Source organism: Diabrotica virgifera, chromosome 8 (genome assembly GCF_917563875.1).
Source record: "Diabrotica virgifera virgifera chromosome 8, PGI_DIABVI_V3a".
NCBI lineage: Eukaryota > Metazoa > Arthropoda > Insecta > Coleoptera > Chrysomelidae > Diabrotica > Diabrotica virgifera.
In genome coordinates, this window is record NC_065450.1 from 167,831,963 (window position 1) to 167,854,558 (window position 22,596).

The 22,596-nt window shown below is 33.6% G+C and overlaps 1 protein-coding gene across 1 annotated transcript in view; it reads right to left on the reverse strand.

Annotated features, from left to right (window-relative positions):
* LOC114331254 (sex determination protein fruitless) overlaps positions 1-22,596 on the reverse strand; it is a 261,981-nt gene that overhangs the window by 79,904 nt on the left and 159,481 nt on the right. The gene's annotated exons all lie outside the window — the stretch shown is intronic.

The window sequence follows — 22,596 nt, forward strand, 5'->3', positions numbered from 1 at the left end:
TATTGAATAGTGCGAACATGAAAATACTGAGAATATTACAAGAAATACTCAGAGAACGAAAAATACCCACCAAAAAAAATGTACAGGAATAAGCAAATAGATATAAACATTGGAATAATCACATATATAGAATGAAGGGTGTCAGACTGGCCAAAAAATCAGAAATGTAGGCGGATCGTGCAAAAAATAGAGTGACTATTCTTCTGAACAAGGTCTGTGCAATTTCACTGGAACTAAAGAGGGAAATACGAAAATATATTTGTGTTATCTTTAGATTAGTAAATACAAGGAGTTGTGCGAATTAATGGCATGGTTAACAAGTGTAGGTTCAAGCAATAAATCCCAAACGGTTATCTTCAAAAAGAGAAGAGCTAACCCAGAAGATGGAATGGAGATCAAGAGAAGATAAATGCAGTAAAGGAAGGCCGCTTATACGATGGACAGATGATATCAGGCGGATTAGTAAAAACTGGCAACAATCAGCACAAAACCGTGAAGTGTGGAAACAATTGGGGGAGACCTATGTCCAGCAGTGGACGTAAATTGGTTGGAGGATGATTATAATGATGAACCCGAAAGAACAGCTCACAGTGCAATACAGACCCATCGAATGGCAAAACGAAGATAAATATCTAGGCGTCACAATGGACCATGGGTTAACATTTACAACACATGATAGAAACATGATAGAAACAAAATCTAGAAAACAGCAACGACCAAAGCTGCAATAAGAGGATTCACAGGAAGAAGAAGCAAATTAGCCATGAAAACAAAATTAAGATGATAAACAGCATCAGGAACAAGTGATAGATATTAACAACCTATCTGGTCCCGAGATCACAATTGAAAAAATTACTAGAGTAATAAATACCTCGAAAAGCGGGAAAGCAGTTGGACCTGATCAAATTCCTGTCGAGTTACTCAGACTGTTAGATGAAGAGGGAATTATGATACTCCAAAGATTTTTCAACCAAATCTATAAAAAAAGAAAATTCACTGTCCAATGGCTTGTATCTACCTTTATCCCTTTGCCAAAAAAGAACAACGCAACAAAGTGTCAAGACCACCGACTGATAAGTCTGATGAGCCATTCTTTAAAAATATTCCTCAAGTTCTTCACTACAGAATCTCCACAAAATGCGATACGGTTATTGGTTGCTCACAATTTGGATTTCGAAAAGGCCTGGGTTCCAGGGAAGCACTAGTTGCAACCCAAGTGCTAGCTCAGAACTGCTACGATCAAAGAAAAGATGTAATGATGTGCTTTATAGATTATGAAAAAGCCTTCGATCGAGTACAACATCATAAACTCGTACATATACTAAAACAACTCGACATAGATCAAAAAGACATTCGTTGCATGGAAGCTCTTTACTGGAATCAAACAGCTGTCGTCAAGGTGGATAATGAAACAACGCAAGCTCAAAAAATTCTCAGAGGTGTAAGTCAAGGATGCATTCTCTCCCCACTACTGTTCAATTTATATTAAGAAAGTATCTTCCAGGAAGCTCTTGAGGAATGCGAAAGCGGCATCAAAGTAAATGGTACCTGGGTCAATAATATACGATACGCGGATGACTCGGTCTTAATAGCAGACAATATAGAAGACCTCCAAAACCTTCTTAATAAAATTGGAGAGCATAGCGAGAACATGGGACTTAGCATCAACATAAAAAAGACGAAGTTCCTTATAATCAGCCGTCAATTATGTCAACATCAAAATGCAAGACTAGCATATAACAACCAAGATATAGAGCGCGTACGAAAGTTTAAGTACCTGGGAACCTGGCTATGTGAAGACTGGATGTCGGATAGAAAGTCATAGATGCCAGAAGTGCATTCGTGAAATTCAGAAACGTCTTTACGAACTTTGACTTTGACCTAAACCTAAGACTAAGATTCACAAAATGCTATATATGGTCGGTGCTAATATACGGCATGGAAGGATGGACTTTAAAAATAAACACAATGAATAGATTGAATAGACAAGCTAGAGGCATTTGAGATGTGGATCTATCGGCGAATCCTTAAAGCTCCCTCGACCGCAAGAATAACAAATGAAGAAATCCTGAGAAGAATTGGTACAGAACGACAACTGCTATGCACAATTAAACAGAGAAAAACGGCATACCTGGGGCACCTAATTAGAAATGAAAGATACCAGTTTCTGCAAACCTTAATTGAAGGAAAGATCGAAGGAAGAAGGGGAGTGGGCAGGAAGAAAATGTCATGGCTCCGTAATGTCAAACAATGGACAGGACTAAAAAACATAGGAGACCTAATATATACTGCAAGGGATAGAGAAAAATTGTCAAACGTGATCGCGAATATCCATTAGTGGATTGCATCAGAAGAAGAAGAAGAAACAGCATCATACTGATTACATATGCATCTCTTATATGGGGACACACAAGTCAATGCAAAAGGAAGATCCAAGCAGCATACAACAACTGCCTCAGAGAAGCAGCAAACGTGCCCAAATACGTAGCTGAACGGTTAATATTCAGAGACCTAAAACAAATAAGGATACTGGTTATGATGAAGGAAAGAGATAGAACAAAATTTGCTGAGCTAGAAAACCACTCAAACCGGATACTGTGAGAGATGATAAGATATGACGTGTACTATAAATGGAAGCACATAAGACCCCAACAGTAAATATTAGCAAACATGTAATAAAGTCTAGAAAATCGTAGCTCTATCAAAAGAAGACAACGCACTCACTTTTGGCACCGTAGTGTATTTACTAATGTTGATTTTATGTTTCAAACATCCCCAAAAATTACAAAAAAAAACAAAGAACGACTTCAGCCACCAAATAAAATCAATAAAACACTTGTGCAAGCCACAAATTTTTTTTAACAAACCCCAAAAAACGGCCAAGAGGGGTCCACATCCTCGAGCGCCGAGTCACCGAACTGGTCGTAAGCCGGAGAGAGGACTCGAGGCCCCAGTAAGCAATATAGATAGATGATGAGTCACTAGAGATAGCGGGAATAGAGCGCGTCACGCTGGCCTGCATTGATCGGGGTAGGATTTCATGCGAGAGTACACAGGACTACCACATCAGCGCTCAGAGCAGCAGTGGCCTAACCCCGAAAACGAAGTTTTGAGATAAACGCAATCTTTGTATTCATATTTCCATTGTGCTTATTATGGGATGGCGCTACAAATTAGGTAGCGACATTTAGTCAAATATAGAGGTAGGTTGTGTAGACCCTTGTTAATCCGAAGATTTGATGTTGCTGCTTTTATTGATATATTAATCTAAAAATGCTCAATTTGTAGGTTAGGCCACTGTTGCTCTGAGCGCCTCACATAAGAAGCACTTTGTTGATAGAGAGACTCCATAGCGCACCAGAGTGCTAGAGTATAGGGGGGGGGATAGTCTGGAGCATTGGGACGGGGTGGAGTGATTCCTGTTTACATGAGTAAACAGGTGCGTAAGTTTCAATCTCAGGCTGGATTAAACGCTACTGCTTGTTTGCTAGATTTAATAACATAAATGATAAAATATATATGGAAGTCCTCTCCGTTTGTTAAAAAAATTGAATTTGAATATAAAAAAATCCTGTCAGTTTCAAAAATATAAAAATATTTTACTTATTAATCATCTCTGCCGTATCGTACCTGATGTAGAAGAAAACGAGGATAAAGACACACTAATCTCAAGTCCAACCTAGATTTCGTGTAAAAATATTTTATAAAAGAATGGAAGGAAGGACTCACGTTGTTAATTTAAACTACCAGAGAATATGTTTCTGGCAGTTTAAAGTTTTTATAAGATGAGAAAGAGTCTCTAAAATCGTTCAACAAGGAAGTAGTATTCGAAAACAAAAGATGCCCTCTTTCTTTGTTCGATGTAAAATGAGAAAAACGATTCCTGAGCAAATTTGTGGTTTTGTGATGAATGACAGAATGAGTGACGGTTGCAGTGTACTATTGCAGATATAGAATATATACAATTTGCAGATAAACTTATGGATTATACTTTTAACTTATAACTTATAAATTTTGAAATTTTATTCTGAATTTAAATAAATTTTTATGTCATAGCAAAAACGATTAGCTTCCGTATCACTTGAGAGACAGATATATGTACATTTGACAATACTTCGTTCAGAAATAAAGTTCTGCAATTCCTTGTATAGGGGGTGGCATAGGATGGCACTGGAAGACACGAAAGCAGCTTTTTCTCTTCCCGAAGACATACAGAACAGTATGTCTTCGGTCACACTCCAACATGTTTAGGTCTAGTTGAACCTCGACGAACAATAGTAGATAAAGCTGAATACAGACTTAAATAGGGAAAAGCAGGATCCTTGAAATCTTGCCACTTAATCTAGTTTGGAAAACAGTAAATAGACAACACTGGGATTCAAACATAGTTACCAGAGATTCAAAAAGAATAGACTTTAGAAGAGGGCATGATTATAAATTGAGATATTATTAACAATCTGATGTATGCGGATGACATGGCCACATTTGCTTCTTTAAAGACCTTGGCGACTGAAACGACCGAAAGAAAACCGTCTCATATATGGCATCAAAATGAACTTAGAAAGACAAAATTAATGGTTATCACAAAACATCCACGAGACAAAGATAACAATATCGACAATATTCAAATAGAAAGAGTAAACAGGTACAAGAAATTTGGTGCATGGATAACAACTTTAATGCAAAGTAAACGAAATAGAGATTAAAACTAAAGCTTTTTTTAAGTTTGGCTACAGCCAAATACATATAAATATTAATACAGTATTATTCAATAAACCTCTAAAGGTGGGCCTAAGGATAAGGCTACTGCGCGTTTTTACAACGCTTTACGGAAGATAAAAGAAATAAGAGGAATAAGGCAAACCTCTTGTTTGCGAAATTAAAGAATGGTCTCAACTGAGCTCCATCCAACTTTTTAGAGCTGACAAACATAAAGTGAAGATTGCCATGATTTCCAACCTTCGACAGAAGATGGACATTTAAGAATAAGACCTAATTAAGACACATACAGAGGTGTCTGTTTGGTGACACTACCTCGTAAGGTCCAACCAGACCTAAACATGTCATAGTGTGAATAAACACCAACTTTAGAGAGGAAAGACAGACATTCATGCCCTGTGGTGCATACTATGCCAGTATCTATGAGATATAGTGGTTTGCAAAATTATAATTTATTTTTCTTTATGCCAAAGTTTAAGTATCCATTCATCTTTACCTGGTATTATTTTGATCTGAATTTTATTTAGATATGCTACAGCACTTAATAAATTTGAATAATATTCCGAATATTACGAAAAATATAACTGATCAGAGAAAATTGATGTTTTTGGAACAGAATAACCGAGTCTTATGAAGGAATTGGCATAATAATTGAAAGAAAATGAAAATAATTAAATATGTCAGAAATACAAGATGTAATTTTTCTTCCATAGTTCACTTCAAAACACCACATATTTGATTACTACTTTTTTGATGTTAGTTAAAATAGTTGCCATGATAATCTTTTTCCTCATTTCTGTTCAGTACGAAAGAGATTGGTCATTACAGTTACTTCCTCGTCGAAACAAAACTCATCTATTATAGCAAGGCTATCTTATCTAAATTTATATGAATTAAATTCATAGTAAATGTAAATGTATATGAAAATTTATTAAATAAATTTATTAAAAGCACAATAGAGATATATTAATATGTGTATATAAAATATAAATTAACTATCAAAAAGTTAACCGCAACCTTTAAACAACAAAATGTTATTAAAAAACAGAATGAAACACGTTAACAACAACAAACTTACAGACCATATTTTACACAATCCCATTTAACTGTTTTATACAATTGTACAAATTTTCAACTTCAATACAATCGACCAATATTTTCGTATAAAAGATCCTTTCTTCATTACAACTGGCTGTATATTCTATTTTACTAAAATATTGGTCGACTTAGAGTCAGTTATATAAATGTTCAAGACAACGGTCGGTTCTTGAACCTTTTGTTGAAATACAACACAAGACTCACAATATTGTTACCACTATAACTAGAGCTCAAATAAAAACATTGGTTAGGTCGGCCGTACACCCACTGCTTCAAGCAGTTGAATCGAGTGATCCACACGACATGACAGCTTGAGCAGTAGCGACCGTTCAAGCTGTCAACAGCATGATGAAATTCCATCGTGCTGCCGAAAGTTCGAGAGCGGTTGCAAGGCGACAACTCGAGTAAAAGTCAACAATCTTCCACTCCAGATGTCGAAGACTACCGCTCGAGCTGTACGTGTATGTCGCTCAGTAATAAACTGCCCCAGCAGTCCGTGTACGGCCGCCCTTAGTGTTTTGAGTTCATGTTCTGTAAATTTTAAGTTCATATAAAAGTTTATTAATCACTGGGATAAAAGGCAAATTTAAAGAAGTTACAAGCATATCTGGAATAGTTTCAGTTAACACTGGTATCAGCCCCTTAGGACATTTTCGACTAGCAAATAAAAATATAAAAATAAATAAATATAGAATGCGCTGCAGATGATTTTAACTAACTGTTAGAGCAAAAGCTTAACTGTGATTGGATCTCCATCATCTTAAAATAGTTTTTAACACATTCAACCCCGGGCCTCATTAGAGGCAAAGATCAAGTGGTCACACAAATTAATAGACCACTGTATCAGGTAGAGGCGGTGACGCACTTAAATATTGTTAATTTCCGCATAACAGTAAAATGGACACGCTCCGTTGCAACATTAACTCCCTCAGTTACTCACTTTTGTTATAAAAAATAAAGATGCTTAAAGAATGGTTAGGATACATTCAAACACACAGAACTGTATCATTATATGAGTGTGGCAACAAAAATCATATCAGGTGTACGTAAGATGAGCCAGTGTCACCTAAAACAACTTTATTTCATCCACAGCAAACGCATATCATAAGGTTGCACCTGGTTGCGTGAATTCTGTGGAATATTGCACTCAGTGGCTTGTTTGAGACGTTTGTTTTAGTTACCTACCGCCAAGTGTTATTATTATCTGCTATTCAAGCAGACGACAAACTTGCTCAAGCCACTATTCGTTGTCATGATATACTTAATTTCTGTCGCCAAAATAAGTCCAAAAGATGTACATATTGATGTTAAAAACATGAACTAATTCAAACACCAACCAAACAAAGGCATCAGGTGCAAATATGATTCCATCTATTGATGAGGTTGAAGAACCTAACGCTGAATTGACCATCAAACTACTGACTCTCGGTAAAGTACGAAGAAAATTAAAAATGGATTATAAAAAAGAAACTTTATAACTAAATATTGCACAATTTTTTTATATTAACTCGTGTAGTACAAGGTTGCTTAGCACCAATCCTTATCATATCACAATCTTTTTAGTTCAACTCATTCCTAATTTTAATAGTTAATGCCAATACATATTAGAAATCTTTAGTATATAATATATCAATATAAAAACTAACCAACTTTTTTTTGCCATAATTTGTAAATATTTATTAACATTATTTTTGATTAAGTATTCTCGAATATTAAACAATTCTTTTTAAACCAATTTGGCAGGAATTATATATTTACATACCCAAAGTTATTAACGGCAGTTCTACGATACCCTAGTTTTTATAATGCTTTTACAATTAGTAAAACACGTATTTTGCAGACAAGTCGATTAATAAATTATATCAAATTCGATACCATCACAAAACATATACACAGTGCGCTAACATAGACACAGCTTTACTATTAATTTTGTAAGAGTGAGACAGAACGAACAACAAAAAAAAAATAGATGGTATCGTCACTTAGCCCTAAGACTGCTCAGTCTGTATGCGGTGATAAGTGCGCTAATAACCGGCAAAATAACGGAAAACATAATACGTTGTGATATAAAAAGAGATGAAACTAGTAGAGATCGGAAATTGTCAATAGAAAGCTATAAATTTACATTATATTGATAGTTTCCTCCTTTAGACGTATCGGAGTCACACCTGTCACAGGAGAATTTTATAAAATTCTAGGAGAATTTTATAAAATTCTCCTGTCACAGTGGCAGTTGTCAAACACCTCCGATACGTCTAAAGGTGGAAAACTATCAACATAATATAAATTTATAGGTTTCTATTGATAATTTCCCACCTCTAATCGTTTCTTCTTTTTTTTATTTCATAACGTTATATGTTTTCCGTCTTTTGCGTTAATTTGCGGTTATTAGCGCACTCATCACTGTATATACGTATATGTAATTGTAAAGTTATGTATTTACCTAAAACGGCAACATTGTATAGTACACCAACGTGAAATATTGTGGTCAAAGAGGCACGCATGCGCCATATGGGATTTTAATTGGTATAGTTAAAATTGTGCGTTGATGCCAAAATTAACGCGACTTACAATAGTTCGGACAAATCTAATAACCCATATGTTCACACATAAATCGAGATTTGACCGTAAAGTATCCTGTCAATTCATTCTTTAGAAACAATTTTCTACAGTTTATCCAGATGACTTACCTAGAAGCTGCGTAATAACCACTAGAGAACTAAATTAGGGTATAATATAAGGATCAAACATTATCGAAGCACCGTTGAAAAGATGGAAGAAAAATATAAAGAAATCAAAAATAATATTCATCCTTCGCGTAATTTTCTTTAATTGTTATTTTGCCCTTAAGCTATTTTAGTCGTACGAATCGCTTTGTAAATTATTCCCTTCCACTTACTAAATTTTCTAATTATTTTTATTTTCAAAATTTGGTTCAAATTTTATTCCTAATAAAGGATTCTATTTACTGAAAATAAATGTCGTGTCTAATTGTAACGGCATTGCTAATTGCTGTAACAATAAAAAATATAAAGACCAATCAGAAAATTTCACATAAAATTGAAATTGGTCGTTAGAGAATTTGCGCTTACAATATTTACCTACAAAGGAACTCAATATACATTAATGATTATTGCAGAAAACCTTAATCTGAAGCCTATTACAAAGTTATTTGTACTTGAGTGGTGTGGTTAAGTTTCCAGCACAGGTAGAAAATAAAAAAATTTAATATATTGTACATTTAATTATTACACCTGCTATTCAGTACGTTTACCTCTTGAAACTTAACGACACTGCTCAAATACAAATGACTTTGCAATAGGATTAAGATTAATTTTTGCTGCAATAACTTGATAGCAACTGTACCTTAATAGGGTAGTCACAATTTGCACTTCCTAAAAGTTTTCATAGTTTATGTCCGATGAGGTTAGTTTTTAAAGCTCAAAATTTTTAAATCCGTTAATTTTGCTTTTAATTGTCATTCAGATTTTTTTTAAATAATATACGAAAAGGGAACATCCATAAACTACGTCGTAAAAATTTTGGACTTTTTAATACCCTCCCCCGCGTCCGCCGTAAAGCATCATTTACAGTCGACCCCCCCCATGTCGACGACGCAATTGCAACTCATGACCCCCTCTTTTATTGATTTTTTTAAATTTCATATTATTACGGGATTGTTTAAAGTTAACACTCAAACTGTATTTACGAATTTCACTACACAAACAATTAGCTTTTTTTTGACAAAAGACACCACTTGTATCTTGATATACGTATCTTAATACTTATTTTGTTTTGATTTCGATGCCATTTCTTTTATTAAGTATAATTACAATGAATTGGAAAAGACTGCAAGACTTGTACACACTTCTAAATAGGTCAAAACGGCAAACAGGTGTATGTTCTCAAAAAACTTTTGATAGTGTGTAAAAAATTTTTTATTATCAGCTAAGTACTTTCAACACATAACGTGCCATCATCAGAGCTTCGTCCTGTTATAAAACCTTCATAGAAGAGCAATTGCTAAACGACACAATAAAAAACATGGATACTGGGCAAAAACCACTGATATCCGGTATAACAACCCCTTAAAATGAATAAATCACATCTAAATTCTTTTTAATTTAAAAAAGAATTTAGATGTGATTTATTCGTAATTCTTTTTAATTTAAAAAAGAATTTAGATGTGATTTATTCATTTTAAGGGGTTGTTATACCCGATATCTGTGGCTTTTGCCCAGTATCCATGTTTTTTATTGTGTCGTTTAGCAATTGCTCTTCTATGAAGGTTTTATAACAGGACGAAGCTCTGATGATGGCATGTTATGTGTTGAAAGTACATAGCTGATAATAATAATAAAAAAAAAATTTACACACTATCAAAAGTTTTTTGAGAACATACACCTGTTTGCCGTTTTGACCCATAAATACAATGCACTAACTAAATAGAACACCATATTTTATTTGTATTCGTTCTGTACAGGACTTATATTATCATTCCAAAATAAAAGCAACTCATATTCATTTAATTTTTAAATATCTTAAAACAAACATTGACTGTTGTTGTAAATAACTAGGTGACACAAATTTCCCAATATAATGCACTTGTTTTAAGATCACCTTAGTCAGCTATTTTGATATAATTATTTCATTAGGTCGAATCGTGTCAACAATCATAATAAACAATTGGGATTGATTATAGATACGTAACAAGTAAAGAAAGAGATCATGCATTATTCAGCATTCATTATTCAACCATCAATGTGGTTAGAATATAGACTTTCGTCCACCAACTAGTTACTGTTCTAATTAGTAGTGTTCAATAAATAAAGTATGTACAAATAGTGTATTCCTAACAACCAACCCTCTTCTCAGAGTAACTACCCCATTACGAAACGTATTATATTATATGGCGACCTGGAGAGACGAACTGGACTTCTGAGGTAGGGAACAGGAAAGATGGCGAGCTTCTATAATTGGAAGAGAAGGAAAAAATTGGTAGATGGAGTATGAGATGGATTTGGAGAGACCTAGCCGCAGGGTAGAAATGGTAGATGTCGGCAGGAATGAAGTTCGGAGTCTTGGGACCACGCCCAGCTTCAAGAGGACTTGGAAACCAAATAGACAGTAGTGGACAATGACAATAGTGAATGTGAGTAACTCTTAACTATTTTTTTTAAATTGCATACAGTCTCACAGACAGGTACAAATTTTCTTTTAGTAAATAGAATGCATAATATATAATTATTATGGAAGTATTAGGGTAATTATTTTTTATTACAATTAGTAAATTAGGTCTAGTTTTCATAATATTCGTTTCAAGAAACATTTACTTGACAAGTTACTTGATATTTTAACTACATAAGTGATGTTATATTTTATTTTTTGAAAATAGATGAACTTTGATTTAAATACTTAGATAGAACTTTTAAAAGTGTTTACGATTTTTTTATTTACATAATAGCTATTTTCAACTCAATACGAGTACATATTATACATAAATCTATTTTTAACTTGAACGGATTAAAATGCTATATCAGGCTTTTATTTGGCATAATATTATACTTTTGTTACCTGACCCTGAACGAGTCAGAAATACATACATCAGGAATTTGCTGAATAGAGTTTTACGCATTACATAAGACATAAAAATTACTGAAATTACACACTAGGAAAGGTGAATTAGAATTTAATGGAATTACGATAATGAAGAATTTTGAGAATATATTGAAATAATATTATTGAAAATATAAGAAACGACAAACAAATAAACGTTTTAAAGAAGAAGAAAGGAAAATACAAACATGATGGACAAGAATAAGTTTCGCGGAAAATATGAGTTCCGATATTATGGGACCGATGAATCAAGATTTAGAGAATTTTTTACCAAGGACAAGACAAAGAAACATTAAAGACGAAAAAAATTAAATATATGACTATGGAAAAGAAATTAAATTATTTATATACACGGATATACAAGAATTTTTATACAATGATTTTAAGAAGAAAAGAAAGTAATGATGTAAGAAGAAAATAAAGACATACAAGTTATAATGACGTAAGGAAGATATATATGACAAGGAAACCCCATTGGAGGAAAAAGACAAAAGAATATGGACAATTAAGCCTTAAAAATTATCATAATGAAGGACAAGTTTTAAGGATAATTTAAAGAAGATTTGACTACAAAAGATTAGGAAACCGAATAATTAAAAAGAATTTTATACAGTAAAAAGTACTATTTAAGAAGAATACGTTTTATTGCTTCAAGTACATGTAGATATTTAGTATAATATTAAGTTACTTTAATTTTTTTTTATAATGTAAACTAACTTTAAATTCTATAATATAAAAATACTTATTTAATTCAAATGAGGTCATGTAAGACTGTATCTCAATTAGAGAAATAGAGACTTTTTTTGTGACGTAATTAGTGACCATTCGCGAACCGAACCGAACTAAGCTGAACTAGGTGAGAAAAAACTATTATTTAGTAAATAGCAAAATCTCACATTATTTATTTAGCTTTTATTCATAAGTTTTTCTCGTTCTTAACTTTTAGGTTAATTTTATAGGTACTAGATGTGCACATAGTATAGGGCCCTAGATAGGAAAAATAACCCTAGATAGATAGATGTTATATAGATAAATAGGATTGAAAAAGAATAGTCCTAGCTAGATAGAATAGTGTTAGGTAAAATTTTTTCCGTGATTTTTTAACAGAATATAGTCTATTTTTATTACCACTTTCTTTCGAATTTTTATTGAATGTTGAAGTTTTGATACCGACCATAAGATTTTTGATTTCAAGTTTTTAATATTGGTCGAATTTTAGTATAAATTTATATGATTTTTGATGTTTTATGATAATGAAGTAATGAGATAACTGATTTTTTAATATATTAAAAGCATAATTAATATGAGACAATCTAGACAAAACAAAAAAAAACACACTCTTGTCAAGAAAACTGGTACAAAATGAAGATCAGAAGATTTTAGCATACCCAATTTTTGTTTTGAAGTAATCCTATTCTCAACTAAGGGGGAGCAGTAGGTTCAAATAGGAATTTAGGGATGCGAGACGTAGATGATTTTTAAGCGCACAACTATCCATTTTGTCTTTTTGGAACAAACCTTCTCACGACTAAGGACGTGCAAAAGGACCGGAAGCAAATACAAGGATTGAAAGCTGCGAAAAACCCACCGAGTAGGTAAGGGTTAGAAAAGGAAGAATATGTGAAGTAAATACGAGTTTAATGAAGAAATATGAAGAAGAAGAAATATGTTTAATAGTACACTATGAAGAAAGTACTAAGTATAAAGAAAATGAAAATATGTATTAGTAAAGTACCAGTCAAGAAGAAGAGGAAGAAATCGGAGAAATTTTTTTTAATTGAAGAATATGTAAAAGGTCAGAAAATCAAATAATTATTTTAAAAGTGAAAGAAGTATGTATAATTAAAAAGTAAGTTCAAATGTAAGAATTAAAGTTATAATTTTATTTTAAGTAGGGAAAAGGTAAAATATACATTACAATTTCTGAGTGTAGAATTTCGCGAGATATTCTTTTTCTCATGATCATCTTTCAGTGCGTCACAGTTTTTCGATTTCTCTCTAACGCATTAAATTGTATGTGACAGAAAAAAAGGCACGTCTGGGAATACTTCGGTAATTATTCTAGTTCGGTGATTATTCTAGTTGTCGATAGATGGCGCCATAATCAAAAAAGAATTATTTATTAAATAAAATAATAATATTATCAATATAATCTGTACAATTTATAAGACTATACAAATGAAAGAAAATACCATTTTATAAATGCAATAGACACAATTGATTTGGTTTTATTCCAAATTGAAAATAAAATTTGACAACTGTCAGATTTAACTAAAATGTCACGTTAGAATAAATGTCATAAATGTGTATTATCACGGACTTACCTTTTTTTCTATAATTTGTGACGCACTGAAAAATGTTCATGAAAAGGAGAATATAAGGAAGTAATAAGTAAGAATAGACGATGTTTGAGGACTAATTTTTTTTATAGGGTAATAAGTTGTATATTTGTATACATTATATTTGTATTTTATATTTGTATATATTTGGATAAATCTTTAACACAGTAATGAGTTGGTGACGTTGTTTAGAAAAATTTTCTTCTTTGTCGGAAAGGCAGAGAAAATAAGGTACATATCTCAGAAAATTTTTCTTGTAAGGCTAGGGGATGTACAGGACTTATATTATCATTCCAAAATAAAAGCAACTCATATTCATTTAATTTTTAAATATCTTAAAACAAACATTGACTGTTGTTGTAAATAACTAGGTGACACAAATTTCCCAATATAATGCACTTGTTTCAAGATCACCTTAGTCAGCTATTTTGATATAATTATTTCATTAGGTCGAATCGTGTCAACAATCATAATAAACAATTGGGATTGATTATAGATACGTAACAAGTAAAGAAAGAGATCATGCATTATTCAGCATTCATTATTCAACCATCAATGTGGTTAGAATATAGACTTTCGTCCACCAACTAGTTACTGTTCTAATTAGTAGTGTTCAATAAATAAAGTATGAACAAATAGTGTTTTACCAAGTCAACCCTCACCTCCAGTTAGTCAACTACCCCACAACAACCAAATCCTTTTATAGTTCTTTAGAATTGTGTCACATACAGTATTCAGTAAATAAATGAACTAACAGTTTAATATTTATTGCTTCCAGACGTTGTTCTGTATAGAGGCATTTGTTTAAACACAAAGAACAATGTTTTATTGTTTGTTGTTCTGTACAAAAGTGCTAATAGTAATATTATTCAAAGCTGTGACTGATAAAAACAAAATGAAAAGGATGCGATAAAAGTATCTATGTAATATAATTATTTTTAATTCTAAAATATGGTATATTATGTATTTATTCGTGAACCTTTTGTTTTCTTTATTTTCAAATTCATTTATATTAGCATATTTTATAATATAATATCATATAGGTAGTATTGAAGTCTTCCATTTTTTATATAATTACCTATCTGATACTTCTAATAATGCTGCTCTCTGGTAGAACCCATTAAAAAATTATATTTAGACAGCTACAAATTTAAATATATCAAACGACGTCGGATCTGCACTCATGGCCATGTGTCGGATACCTTCGTAATAAATCCCCCTCCCCCTTTTCTACGACGTAGTTTATGGATGTTCCCTATCCTGCCATTCTGTGATACGTGTTTCGCTATTTTTAGCTCTTCCGACAGAACTTGCTTGAAAGACGAGGTAAAGAGAATATCCTTTCGTATATCGATGGTTAAAACACACCCATCCGGTCATTTACTGACTAGAGCAATGTGGATTTTATAGAACCAACTTACTAGCTTGAGATTAATCTGTCCCTTTGCTTTAAAGAAACTAGATGGCCCCTAATATTTATTATAAAATATCTAAGAATGCCAGTCAAGTCAATAATTGCGACAAAGTATATGAAATTTTGTTTTAGCAACTGAAGTTTCTTCATTACGCAAATTAATAATTTTTTTAACTGATGATGACAGTGAAATATTATAAGATAAAAATTCAATACAGAGAAACGAAAATGTAATCTTCCCTTTAACTTTTTTAGCCGCGTTTTTTCTTCTTCATTGACTCTTTTGCGCTCACTTTGTCTCTCATTGATTATGTGTAGCATTATTTTACTAGCATGTGAGATAAGGGAGAGGATTCTATAGCTGTCGCATTTATGGAAGCTACTTTTTTTATGTATTGCCGTTATTGAAGATTTTGTCCAATCGTCAGGCCATTGCTTGGAATGCAATCTTTTGTTACAGAGCACGTGAAGAGAGTTTATTCCGGCTTTTTGTGTGGTTTTGAGCATTTCCACAATTATCATAATATCTGAACCTGTTGCTTTGTTATATGTACTTGAGTTTACTGAACGCCAATCTTATTTCATTCTCGAGTATATTAGGGTAAGGTTCGCCGTAGGACTTAAGGTTCCGCGGAACGGAATAGGAAAAGCCGAACTGAACCGACTACGCACAAGTCCTGTAGTAGGTTCAGTTCGGTTATTCCTATTCCGTTCCGCGGAACCTTAAGTTCGTTTTACGGCTACTGCTGGCGTAAAATTGTCGCCCGTGGAGCCTTAGCCTTAGGTTCTTCATCCATTTCTTCAGGGGTTTTGTGAACAAGTTTTTCTTTACATAACCAATGTGTAAATAGGAAGCATATTCTTGATGCTCCGGACGTAAACATTTGCTATTTTAATATTAAGCAATAAAACATAAGTTTTGTATTGTGTACTAATTCCCGGATCGACGAATTCCAATCTTGTTTGAGATGATATAAATGATGTTCAATGTGGATAACATTTATATTGATATTATTATGTTCGAACATAATTCTTTAAAGTCTTAACAAACCTACTATTTTACAAAACAAAAATTTTTCACTACTTTTGATCAGTGTTGCCTAAACTCTCAGGAACGTGTTAATACTAGACTGTCGATATGCGATTCATTATATTCAGAAACGTCGTGACATCGGTGGGCTTCTATCGTCCATAAGAAATACGTAGCCCTATCTACACAACGTTTCGTTCTTAATGTGAAACGCTCTACATAGGGATTGCAATCCAGCAGCATTTTCAATCCAGCTGGATTTTTGCAAGATTGGCCTGAATCCAGCTGGATCCAGCGCGGATCCAGCAAAATGTGGAATCAAAATATAAACACGATTTTAATATTTTTTTGTCTGTATGCTAAATTCTCAAACAACAGAAACATGAGTTATTTAGTTTTATGAAAGTGATACCTTAAAAACATAGGTCTTACCTACTTCGCACAGAACTGCACATATAGCCGGTTACGGAGAAAGCCTTTCCGGCCTCTGTGCTGGTCGGTTTTAAGGTCATCAAATAGTTATAGACCATTGACAAACGATCGCCTATCACTTCTTCGGGCTTAAAACCGCCATATCCTTTTCCAAAATCTTTTCGTAATCTTTTTGAGAATCAGTTTTTGGCTACAAATCGTTTCTCTTTCTCGTTTCAGTTCAATCTCAAATTCTTGTTCCAGAGTCAAATTCACGGGCTCCGGATTAGTTCTTATCTTCTTAGGGCCCATCTTCTTCCATTATTTTCTGCACTGGTTCCACAGTTACTTGTTTATTTATACGAATCAACAAATTTTTCATCTCTTGTCGCATTGCATTATTTTTCGGCATGCGAAAGTAACCAGGATTGTTTAGCCCTTCGTCATACTTTTTTTGATTTTGTAAATACACTAATGTACCTGTAATCTCATAGAGACGCCGTTCCTTGATTCTGTTGCGTAGTGCTTCCGATAGATCAGCATTAAGGCTAAAGTCCTGGCTATTTAGTTTGTCTAAGACAAATTTCACGGTTGTGTCGGCCGTTACCAAAGTGGACTCTATTCTGCAAAGAGCTTCTACAGCCGGTTAAAAGTGGCGATTAATACTCATTGATTATTGACCACTCGCCAAAAGAGAATTTTATCGCAGAATCAATGTATATCAACGCTTTATCGATGCAAACTTTTAAGCTATAGAAACTTTCCAGCATACTGAGCTACTGCCAGCGCAATAGAATGGCAAGTTGCCGACTCACGGCTTTGAATAAAGAGGCTAATGAAGACATTAAGTAACTTATTTCGAATTTGACACGTTTGCGGATCCGTGCTGCTGGATCCAGCATGATTTGCTGGATGCAGGCATGTGAAATAAAGCTCTGGATCCAGCAATTGCAATCTCTTGCTCTACAGTCGATAAATGTTGTAAGCACCGTTAAACTTTAAGCGAGCTCGCAGACCGAAAGCAATATCCGACATCGCATGTGGCATTCATTGCGAAAAGATACGCACTGAGTGTCACATCTGGTTTTCGGTGAATCTTCGGTGACTTTCGGTGAAATTTCGTTCACCGAAAACCAGATGTGACACTCAGTGTGTATCTTTCCGCAATGTATGTTATGCGATGTAGGGATATGGCTTTGGTTTGAGAGCTCCCTAAGGAGTGATTTGTCTTTAGTCGCAATTAGATGATCTTAATCAAAAATTAAACTCATAAACATAAGATACGAGAACTGCCATTATTTAAATTTCAAAAACTAATATATGATAAATATGCACTGTCATGTCTCAACATAACATGTCTTAATTGACAAATTTCGATATTTCACGTAAATTTCATTGAATACTTTTTTTTTCATAAATCTGAAAAGAAAATAAAGATAAGGCTTGCATTACATCGATTCACTATATAAAAGGCCGACAATTGACATATTTAAATCGCGCCTCTTTGCAGGATATGTCAATAGATTTTCTAAAACACAACGAGAAATTCATAAAAATATGAATAGTAAAAAATTAATAGAATATAATTATTGGAGATTTAATTTAAAAGCACGTTTTTCAATTGATAACAATTATACGGTATACTAAAAACAGTAAACTGATATTTTATATAAAATTTTAAAAATATTATTTATATTCATTTTGAAGTAAACTCGACGCTTGCGAAAATTTGGTAAAATGCGTTATTACAACAGTATAGGTACGTTCAAAATTTCAATTCTTATAGTTGTTTATTGTGCATTGTGATAATCCTGAAGGGGACAAAAAATCTACTTATTCTGGTATTTTTCATACTTCAAGCTTGTATTTAGACTAAAATTTATTGTAAATCGAGAGTTGTCGTCGTCAGCAACGAACGAGATGGCTATTTGGTTCAGGTTTTAAATATTTTTGGATAACAGTTACTTGCATAATCGCGTAAATTATTCATTAATTTAATTAATAGGATTATTTTTTCATTATCTATGTATTCAGTGATTACAATAATTTATACACTATACAATAATCACTAATAATCGAGAAAACAGAAACAGTGATAAATTTTGAACACAACAACTAAAATCGTTGTTTAGATCCACTGCATGTCTTATTGAAATTTAGTTTATCTAATACCCGGAGGTTTTTTAAACGTTATTTCTAAAAAACTATTGACATATTCTGAAATAAATATATATATTTTTTACAATAAAATAAGTATCACGCGAGTTTCACTTAATGGATGAAGATATTAATGATTACTTATGTACAAACTTTACAATACGTTAATATTAAATTCAATAAAGTGTATGAGTCCACTTCATGTGAGTATTTTTTTTAAATTTAAATATTAAGAGTTACTTTTTGATTTAGAACAGTACAATGCAAATATGACCGATATTCTTTAGATCAATGAATTGTCTTTCTGGCAAACGAAAACGTGCACAAAAATAACTTAATTGTTAAGTATAAAATAGTATTTAAATATAGAGGATGTCCCAGGCTCAATGGTGAGAAGGCTAATCAGAGAACAACAAAAAAAATTAAACTCCGTAAAATAATAAAATGTGTACTACTACTTGTGTAAACTAGCGCAACTGGTGGATTTAAGATACGCAGTAGCAAAATCGCTTGAGTAAGTTTTACAGCTTATTTCTCTGCGTCACAGTGAAGAGATCGAAAAGTAGGTGCTGAAGTCAATGGTTTTGCGATATTTTATTATTTAATTTGGTTCAGAAAATATACGTAGCATTTCTCGATCTAGAAAAAGCCTTCGATAAAGTAACAAGACAGAAACTACGGGAAATACTTAGAAAAAAAGGAATGGACAACGAGCTATTAAGAATGATACAAAAAATATACAATAAGAACAACGTCGTAATTACTAATAATTCAACATACGTTTACAATAAATATAGATTTAAGATAGGCAGGATCTATTAGCCTAATACTACTTTTAATATATATGGACGAAATTATTACGAAATGCACACGGAGTAAAAAACTGAATATATGATATACAAATCTACAAAGAGTGAAAATTTCCGGAAGAAAGATTTGCTGACGATCTGTTGCTAATTGCAAAAGATGAAAAAGAACATCAGAATAATTTCAAATTATGAAAAGAAGTACTTAAGGAAAGCGGCACGAAGATAAATATCAACACAACAAAAGTGATGCAGATAGGAGAAACAAGAAAACCTAATATAGAAATTGAAGGAAAAACAATAGAACAAGTTAAAGCTTTTACATATTTATCAGAGTGGAGAAAACGCCACATCTGTATCACACACTGAACAAAAAAGTACCCCGCACAAACCTTATGGAAATTAGGTCCCAGTGGATTTCTTTCATACTTTGGGAAAATACTCTTTGAAGCATCCTGATAAAAAGTTCTCAAGGGCACAACTCAATCGTATGAAGGATTTTCAAGATATAGAGGCACAAACTCGGAAAATTATAAGATTTACTGGGTATTCCAATTCGCCGAGTTACTGGTTATCTGGCAACATGTAGAAGTTTGGATCAGGGAAAAGTACTAGTAGTCTAGGATTTTTTCCTGGCTATCCAATGGCGACCTTGACTTTGACCTTGACCTTCAACGGACGTCATCTTCTAGAGTTTCGAGGGTTTTCGGCATTAAATTGATATAAACAGATTACTCATGGGTTTTTGGGATCGCTTAACACGAATATGTCATCAGAATTGACCTCCGGAGGACGTGGTGGCCAAGGCCTCTACAAGGGACGTAATCTTCTAGAGTTTCGATGGTTTTCGGCATTTAATTGATGCAAATGAATTACTGGAGGGTTTTTTTGAGGTCGCTAAACACGAATATGCCACCAGAACCGACTCCCGGAGCACCTGGTTTCCAAGGTCAATGAAAGGTGGTCCTGGAGTTTCGAGGGTCTTTGGTACTACATTAATGAAAATGAATTAGTTATAGGTTTTTGGGGTTGCTGAACACGAATACGTGATCAGCACAGACACAGGAGCACCTGGTGCCTAAGACAGGTTATCTTCTGGAGTTAAAAACCTAAGAGTAATCCATTTGATTCCTCCGAAAGTCTAGTTAAAAACCTAAGAGTAATCCATTTGATTCCTCCGAAACTCCAGATGATAACCTGTCTTAGGAACCAGGTGCTCCTGTGTCTGTGCTGATCAGGTATTCGTGTTCAGCAACCCCAAAAACCTATAACTAATCCGTTTGCATTAATGTAGTACCACGATACCTCGAAACTCCAGGAGCGCCTTTCATTGACTTTGGAAACCAGGTGCTCCGGGAGTCGGTTCTGGTGGCACATTCGTGTTTAGCGACCTTAAAAAACCATCCAGTAATTCATTTGCATCAATTAAATGCCGAAAACCATCCAAACTCTAGAAGATGACGTCCCTTGCAGTGTCACTGACCACCTCGTCCTCCGGAGGTCAATTCTGATGGCATATTCGTGTTTAGCGATCCCAAAAACCCAGGAGTAATCTGTTTATATCAATTTAATGCCGAAAACCCTCGAAACTCTAGAAGATGACGTCCGTTAAGGTCAAGGTCAAAGTAAAGGACGCCATTGGATAGCCAGGAAAAAATCCTAGAATACTAGTATTTTTCCCTGATCCAAACTTCTACATGTTGCCAGATAACCAGTAACTCAGGGAATTGGAATACCCAGTAAATCTTATAATTTTCCGAGATTGTGCCTCTATATCTTGAAAATCCTTCATACGATTGAGTTGTGTCCATGAGAACTTTTTATCAGGATGCTTCAAAGAGTATTTTGCCAAAGTATGAAAGAAATCCACTGGGACCTAATTTCCATAAGGTTTGTGCGGGGTACTTTATATACAGAAAAGAATTATTATATCACGGAATACAAAATTGAAAGTTTTCAAAGCAGTTTATAGACCAATTCTGACTTGGCAGCGAATCATGGGTACTAACGGAACGGCAAAAGAGCAAGATACAGGTTATAGAGATACAGTTTTTAAGAAGAGTTAAAGGTGTTACCGAAATGGATAAAATAAGGAACAAACTGAAAATACAATCAGCATTGGAGTTTATAGAAAACAGATGAGTTGGTGGGCTTACTTACACCGGATGAAAGATACCAAGAAAGACATGGGATGAAATAATCGGAAATATATTAGAAAGAAGAGTAGTGACAAGGACAGATGCAAGGATGTTGATGCGAAACGGAAAAGAATGGAAGATATTTGTTAAGAAGTAAATTAAACTTTACAGCTTACACCATTATATGGTAGAAAGATTTTTGATTATATATACTAAGTAATATAATAATAAACTCTATCAGTATATACTACATCCATCTAAGGTAGCACACCTTAGATGGATAGAGCATGTAATCAGGTGAAGGAAGGTGAAATAGTCCGAAAAGTTTTTGACCGAACAAGGCCAACGAGACGAGTCAGAGGAAGACATTAGATAACAAGACAACCTAGATGACGATTTAAAACCTGTTGGAGTTTGAGCATGGAAAAGAGTTGCCTGAGACAGGTGACTGGAGGAGTTTTCTGAAAAAGGCTTTGGCTCACAACGAGCTGTGATGCCACTGATGAATTAATGAAAAAACCCGCAGACCTAGATTGTTGAGGAGTAAATCACTACAAAGGCGGACTAAAATTATAATAAAGTACAGAGTATCAACAAAAGCAGATCTATAAATGATGTTTTGTGACATGTTTACTATTAATTTACATTTCGTACGCGTTATAGATGAAACTATAGTATTGCTCTAATTTTAGATATCCTATTATCGCTTCTTCTGCAGTTCTCCCATTAGGCTTCCTCCTCTTGAGCTTAGCCCATCCCTTAATCATTGATCTGAAAAATAACGACTTTACCCAGGGTGTCCGAGCCGAAACCAATACAAAAATTCTAAATCTAATAAAAGTATATTATAATGTGATAACGTTTCGTC